This window comes from Uloborus diversus, chromosome 9, assembly GCF_026930045.1.
Source record: "Uloborus diversus isolate 005 chromosome 9, Udiv.v.3.1, whole genome shotgun sequence".
Taxonomy (NCBI): domain Eukaryota; kingdom Metazoa; phylum Arthropoda; class Arachnida; order Araneae; family Uloboridae; genus Uloborus; species Uloborus diversus.
The window spans coordinates 14,501,827-14,509,478 of record NC_072739.1 but is presented as its reverse complement, the minus strand read 5'-3'; positions in this window follow the sequence as shown (position 1 = coordinate 14,509,478).

Here is a 7,652-nt window from a genome sequence, read left to right as displayed (position 1 = left end):
TTTTTTTTTTCATACAAGCACTCTTGTTAGAATAAAACAAAATTTTCAACATTCATGAATTAGAACCACTTTGACTATTTCATTTTCCCAATAATATTTTACTTTAACAACTAATTTCTTTAACAAAATCGATATCATTTATTTTAGTCTTTATCCTTTTCGAACGATACATTCAAATGGACAGCTATACGTTAAATTAAGAAACTTAATCTAAATTTTGACAAATTAAGTTATAGCTAAATACTGACTAAAATTAAGTACAAAAGACTAACCTTTTTGGGGTGAAATCCCTCAAGTACCAGCTATCGCGAAGTTATTTAAAAACAGTGAATGAAATTGTAATAAGTGGATTGTTAATTATAACTCAATCTCACAAATTACAACTACATGCATGTTTTATTTGAAATCGCTGCATACGGCTGTTTGCCCATCGTCGATTTGCAGAAGGCATGCCGTGAAATCGCAAATCAACGCGGCTGTTGAAAAAAACTACCATAATCCCAAAGAACTTCCCATCGTCCACACACACCGATGCGAAATGAGAAAATGACTTTATCAATATTGCTATCTACCCCTTTACCGATAACAGATAACAAACCCCACGTGCGAGTATTATTCACCACCTGGCCTACGTCTTTCAAGTGATGTCACTGTTTCTGACCAATTAAAATTAGTTCACGTTTCTCAAATATCAAGCACATAGATCGACAATAGCCTGATGTCTGGTTTTCCAAACAAAATTTTAGATTTTAATTCGTAGTTTCGAATTAATTTCTTTTTCATTTCAAACTTATATAAAAAAATTTCCAGCTTGTAAGAATATTTCTTTCAAAAACAGATTTTTGATTCAAACTTGTAATATTTTTCTACTTAGAAAATGAAATCAAAAATTTTTGTTTTCTTTAATCATATAAAATGTTTTCAAAAAATAATTTCTCAAACTTGTAATATTTTTCCACTAATTAAAAAAAAAATCAATTTTTTTTTTCAATCATATAAAAATAAATTTTTATTCTTACAACAATAAATTTTTCCTCAAAAATATTTTTTTTCAAATCAAAATAATAATAATAATAATATTTTTGTAACATATTATTTTTTTTCTTTTCAATCTTTTTTTTTCGCAAAACTATTTTTTTTTTTTCAAAAATTTTCAAACTTACAAAATAAAATTTTTTCAACTGAATCTTTAAACGAAATGATTTAATTAAATTTAAAACTCAATATCACTTTACTCTTAGTATTAATAACCAATAGCACTTAACCATTTACTCTTCGCACTCTAAGTATTAATTAACACACATGCATTATAAATAATAATAATAATGTTTAAGATACTTACAAATCATCCACTCAAGCTTTCAAATATCCATCTAGCATGTTATTGTTCATTCGTGTGAGGGAACTTGTAATAAAACTTTACTCATCAACCGAAATTATAAGCGAAAATATCACATTTTTAGCACTTAATATAATCCTACAATTAACAAATTGGTTTTAACTTTGAATTTAAGAAAAATAAAAACTATTACACACTTAGTAACATATCTATCGATGTATATTATTTCATGACAAATCACAAATAGGTGAGGATCTTTTATCGATCATGTGACCAACTAAGTTAAGAAAGAGCATCCTTATCTCATATGAGAATTTATAAGTCTTTAATGTAAGTGTATTCATACGTACGAGTTTGTGTATGTGAATATAACTGTGTATTGTTTTCAAACCATTGACATGTTTAAGCTTTACGGTTCTAATTTTGACTTTCCACTTAGCATTAGTCGAAGTCCTTCGCATGTATTAAACTATAGAAATATCACAAAAATTATATTTTCATTCAGTCTTAATTACAAAACCATACAATAACATGAAGACAACACCGATAGTATAAAGATTACTTACAATAAAGTGCATATAAAAAATATATGTAAGAGTGATTTCAAAGTATAATCCATCAACCATATTCAACATCTCAATAAAAACACAAGTCTCTTTTAAAATGATAAACACAATTTATTCACACACACAGTAAAAGACAATTAAAAAAACTTACATCTTTAAGTAAAACTCTTCAAAACTTTCAAGCGTATTTTTAACATCGATTGCATCAAATAAATCAGACACATGACATTTTAAACATGGACTATCAACATTCAAAGTAACGAAGTCACGAGTCAAGTTTTCCCAATTAACATTAAAAAGAGCCTGTTCGAAAAAAGTGTCGAACTTCCGACCCCTTGTTAATGATTCACATTCATGCACGCTCATGTAAAAAATGAATCCATTTTTACAATCCACACATTCTTTTTTAGAAAGGTAGTTTATGTTGCATATGAGCTCATCAAATAGTCACTTACGTAGAGAATCAGCCAGTTTACTAACTTCTTGTGATGTATATGTGATGATTTTATCACATCGACAATCACAGGGATATTTTTTCTCAATTTCCGGAAGGATGTACTCTTTTAGCGTATAAGTCATAAGTTTCTCTTTGACACTACGTGAGATACAAGGGGACGCGTAGCACAATTTGTCAATCTGGCTTTCCAAAAGTAGAACTCTATCAGGTATCAACTGGAACACTTCTCGTTTCAGTTTGAACAATCTTTGCACACTAACACAGATGTTACTATTCGCACTCGACTCTCCTTTTTTATAACAAAAGCGAAATCACGGTCTTCGATTAATTTTTGATTTATATTTTTACGTAGGCTTGAAATTAGTGATCTCCACACATCTGGTTCTAAGGAAACACCATCCTTAGTTGGTCGAAGAATACCATCTTTCCCACACGTATATCTTCTAATATGCACGCGTGTACGTTTCCGAAAAGTATTCACCTAAAGTGAAAATACAATCACCCAAGTGTATCGTATCATCAGGCTGTGGAGAAGCCTCAGTGTTCATTTTCATGTTCGTTGCATCCCATCTGTTCATCTTCAGGCTTCAAAGTTTCAGAATGATTTTCACCAGCGTTACTCATTCTTAACTCTCATAGGATTAAGAGTCACAATACTAAAACAACTTCCTGTGAACTTAAAAAATAAATCAAACTAGGTTTTAACACTAGCGGGTGAAGAAAAATCCTAAGTACATAGAATGAAATTTCACGACGTCTTTCAAAGCTCAGAATCACTCTGAAAATGATTCTCCAAACATCCACTATAAACCAATGAATATTCACTTTAACCAATGAGAAGTGTAAATAAATCTCCTGCTACTGACGTCATAGAATATCACACGAACTTTTGAGCAGAATTGAGTTGTTTTCCACAGTATTCAGATTTTTAGAAAATGCCAACACTTTGACTTCCAACTTCATCCTGACCTACTACGAGTAATTTTAAGATGGTAGCAGGTTTTCACATCACACCGAATGTCGATGACGGTTTCGCATCTCGCGCATGACATGCTCAATCACGTGTAATTGATCATGTCAATTTGCATGAGATGCGAAACCGTCATCGGCATTCGGTGTGATGTGAAAAAATAATATGTTACAAAAATATTATTATTATTATTATTTTGATTTGAAAAAAAATATTTTTGCGGAAAAATTTATTGTTGTAAGAATAAAAATTTATTTTTATATGATTGAAAAAAAAAAATTGATTTTTTTTTTTAATTAGTGGAAAAATATTACAAGTTTGAGAAATTATTTTTTAAAAACATTTTATATGATTAAAGAAAACAAAAATTTTTGATTTCATTTTCTAAGTAGAAAAATATTACAAGTTTGAATCAAAAATCTGTTTTTGAAAGAAATATTCTTACAAGCTGGAAATTTTTTTATATAAGTTTGAAATGAAAAAGAAATTAATTCGAAACTACGAATTAAAATCTAAAATTTTGTTTGGAAAACCAGACATCAGGCTATTGTCGATCTATGTGCTTGATATTTGAGAAACGTGAACTAATTTTAATTGGTCAGAAACAGTGACATCACTTGAAAGACGTAGGCCAGGTGGTGAATAATACTCGCACGTGGGGTTTGTTATCTGTTATCGGTAAAAGGGTAGATAGCAATATTGATAAAGTCATTTTCTCAATTCGCATCGGTGTGTGTGGACGATGGGAAGTTCTATGGGATTATGGTAGTTTTTTTCAACAGCCGCGTTGATTTGCGATTTCACGGCATGCCTTCTGCAAATAGACGATGGGCAAACAGCCGTATGCAGCGATTTCAAATAAAACATGCATGTAGTTGTAATTTGTGAGATTGAGTTATAATTAACAATCCACTTATTACAATTTCATTCACTGTTTTTATATAACTTCGCGATAGCTGGTATTTGAGGGATTTCACCCCAAAAAGGTTAGTCTTTTGTACTTAATTTTAGTCAGTATTTAGCTATAACTTAATTTGTCAAAATTTAGATTAAGTTTCTTAATTTAACGTATAGCTGTCCATTTGAATGTATCGTTCGAAAAGGATAAAGACTAAAATAAATGATATCGATTTTGTTAAAGAAATTTGTTGTTAAAGTAAAATATTATTGGGAAAATGAAATAGTCAAAGTGATTCTAATTCATGAATGTTGAAAATTTTGTTTTATTCTAACAAGAGTGCTTGTATGAAAAAAAAAATAATAATAAAGTAAAACACTATGCGATAAAATGACTAAGTTAAATACTAATCAAAAAATAATTAATAGAGTTGATTAAACAAAATGTGATAATTAAATGAAACTCTTGAAAAGCATATAAAGTGATGAAATGTAACTTGAGTGCGAAATTTGCTTACTGGAAAAAATTAAATAAGTTGATTTTTTTAAAATCGTGAAAATTTATTAATGATAAGTGTTAATTACTACTAAGAGTAAATTGATTGCAAGTTTTTAAAATAAATTAGTTGGATGAAAATTGTAGACCTGATAATGTTTCGAAAAATTTGTGGGTTCGATTCCTGTTACTAATTGTGAAAAATTTCTAAGTTTAAAAATAACGGGAAAAAAAACGATAAAGTAAAAACAAGCAAGAAAATGATTAAGTTAAATACTAAGCGATAAAATGACTAAGTTTAATACTAATCAAAAAATAATTAAATAAAATGTGATAAATTCAATAAAACTTTGGATGAAAATTGTAGACCTGATAATGTTTCGAAAAATTTGTGGGTTCGATTCCTGTTACTAATTGTGAAAAATTTCTAAGTTTAAAAATAACGGGAAAAAAAACGATAAAGTAAAAACAAGCAAGAAAATGATTAAGTTAAATACTAAGCGATAAAATGACTAAGTTTAATACTAATCAAAAAATAATTAAATAAAATGTGATAAATTCAATAAAACTCTTGAAAAGCATATGTAGTGATAAAATGTAACTTGAGTGCGAAATTTGCTTACTGGAAAAAATTAAATAAGTTGATTTTTAAAATCCATGAAAATTTCTTAATGATAAGTGTTTATTAATGCTAAAAGTAAATTGATTCCAAGTTTTGAAATGAATTTCAGTAGAAATTATTTTTCGGTAAGTCTATTTTTAAAATTTGCTGACATGAAGTTTTGATACTCGACTTATAATTTTAACATTTCTCGGGTTCTTCATTGATGTTTAACTTTTTTATGTGATGTGTTTTATTTTACCGTAGGTAAAAATAATTAAATAAAAGTGAAATTTATAAATTGTAATGAAAATTCTGTTAATGAAATTAGTTGGTTGTAAAGTAATATTTTGGAAAAGCTGTAATGAATGATAAATAGTAAAACGCAGTAAGTAAAATAGTAAAGTATGGTAAAGTAAAATAAAATAATCAGAGGGGATTTAATTCATGAAAGTTGAAAATTTTATTTTATTCCATCAAGAGTGTTTGCATGAAAAAAAAAAAAATAAAGAAAGGAAAATATGATTAACTTAAATATCGATGATAAAAAATAATTATTAGAGTTAATTAAATGAAATGCGATAAATTAAATGAAACTCATGAAAAGCATATGTCGTGATAAAATATAACTTGAGTGGGAAATTTGGTTACAGTAAAAAATTATTTAAGAAGATAATTTTTAAAATTCATGAAAATATTTGATAGTGATAAGTGTTAATTACTACTAAGAGTAAATTGATTGCAAGTTTTTAAATTAAATTAGTTGGATGAAAATTGTAGACCTGATAATGTTTCGAAAAATTTGAGGTTTCGATTCCTGTCACTAATTGCGAAAAATTTCTAAGTTTAAAAATATCGGGAAAAAAACGATAAAGTAAAAACAAGCGAGAAAATGATCAAACTCTAAAATATACTAAAAAAAAAAAAAAAAAAAATCGAAATCACGAAAAAATAATTTAAGTCTGAAATGCTTGAAATTAGTTAAAGACTAAAAAGCTAAGAAAATAGTTGAAGACTGAAAATAATTGAAAAACGCTAAAATAGTGAAAAAAAAATAATCAAAGTGCTAAATGACAGGAAAAAACGTTAAAGTTCAAAATGTATGAAAGAATATTTAAGTTAATTATTTCTTAGAAAATTTAACAAATAAGAAAAAATATTTTGTTGTATGAAAGTTAAAAAAAAAAAAAAAAATAGTTAAGAAAATTATTTCTTCGAAATTTTTACAAGTTAGAAAAATTATTTGTAAATTTGACAAAGAAAAAAGAAATTAGTTAAGAAAATTTAACGAGTTAGAAAAAATAAAAATGATAAAGTTTGAAATGCATGAAAAAGAAAATCAAAGTTTAAAATATATTTCAAGCCCACAAAGCATTGAAATAAATCTAAAATCTCGAATGGGTTGTATTTAAATAAATCTTTACTTAAGTGAAAACTTTGTTATTATGAAAAATAATAATTATAACGATAGTTTCAATTATGAGCTGAAATTCAGTTAATGATATGCCATGATTAGTACTAAAGAGTAAATTAACTGATGGTTTTAAAATTAATTTAATTGTAATATTCGTTGTCATGGTACAGATTCACATTAAGACTGAAAGAGTAATGGAAAATATAGCATAGTGGTTAGCATACGTTTTTGCTAACTCAAAGTTTGGGTGTTCGATTCCCGGCCGCGACATTCTGTAAAAATAAAAATCATTAAATTCGCGAAACTTTGGTTGTCTTGACAACCATTCGTCGAAATTATTCAAAGTTCGGAAATAAAAAATCAACCTCTCAATAGATGGCGCCAGGAGCATTGCAAAAATAAAATCTTCAAAGTTCGCGTAAAAATATTCACATCCGAAACTTCTACGTTGAGTGTTGCCATCCCAAAACTCGTAAAAGGTTACGAAAAACAAGTGTTGCCATCCGAAAACTTCTACGAAGTGTTGCCATCCCCAAACTCTGGTTGTCATGACAACCAGAAACCTCGTAATCTTTCACGGACAACTCAACTCACGCGGCGAGGGAGGGAACGGCTGGGGGAGGGAAGGAACGGCTGGGGGAGGGATTGGGAGGCGGCTCATAGCCGCAGAGCCGCCTCTTGGGGCAGGATCGGCCTTACTCCCCTACTGATCACTCATTGTTGAACAGTAGTGTTCTATTAAAATACATCTCAAGCTTTTAAAGCAATATAATTATGACAATTAGTACATGCAAGGCCTATTACAGATTGGTGAACTTTCGCTGTAAACTAGTTGCGTCGCCCGGCTTTGCACGTTCAACCTCGAAAGTAAAAGTTACGTCAAAAAGACACGTGTTCAGCACTCAAGCTTGA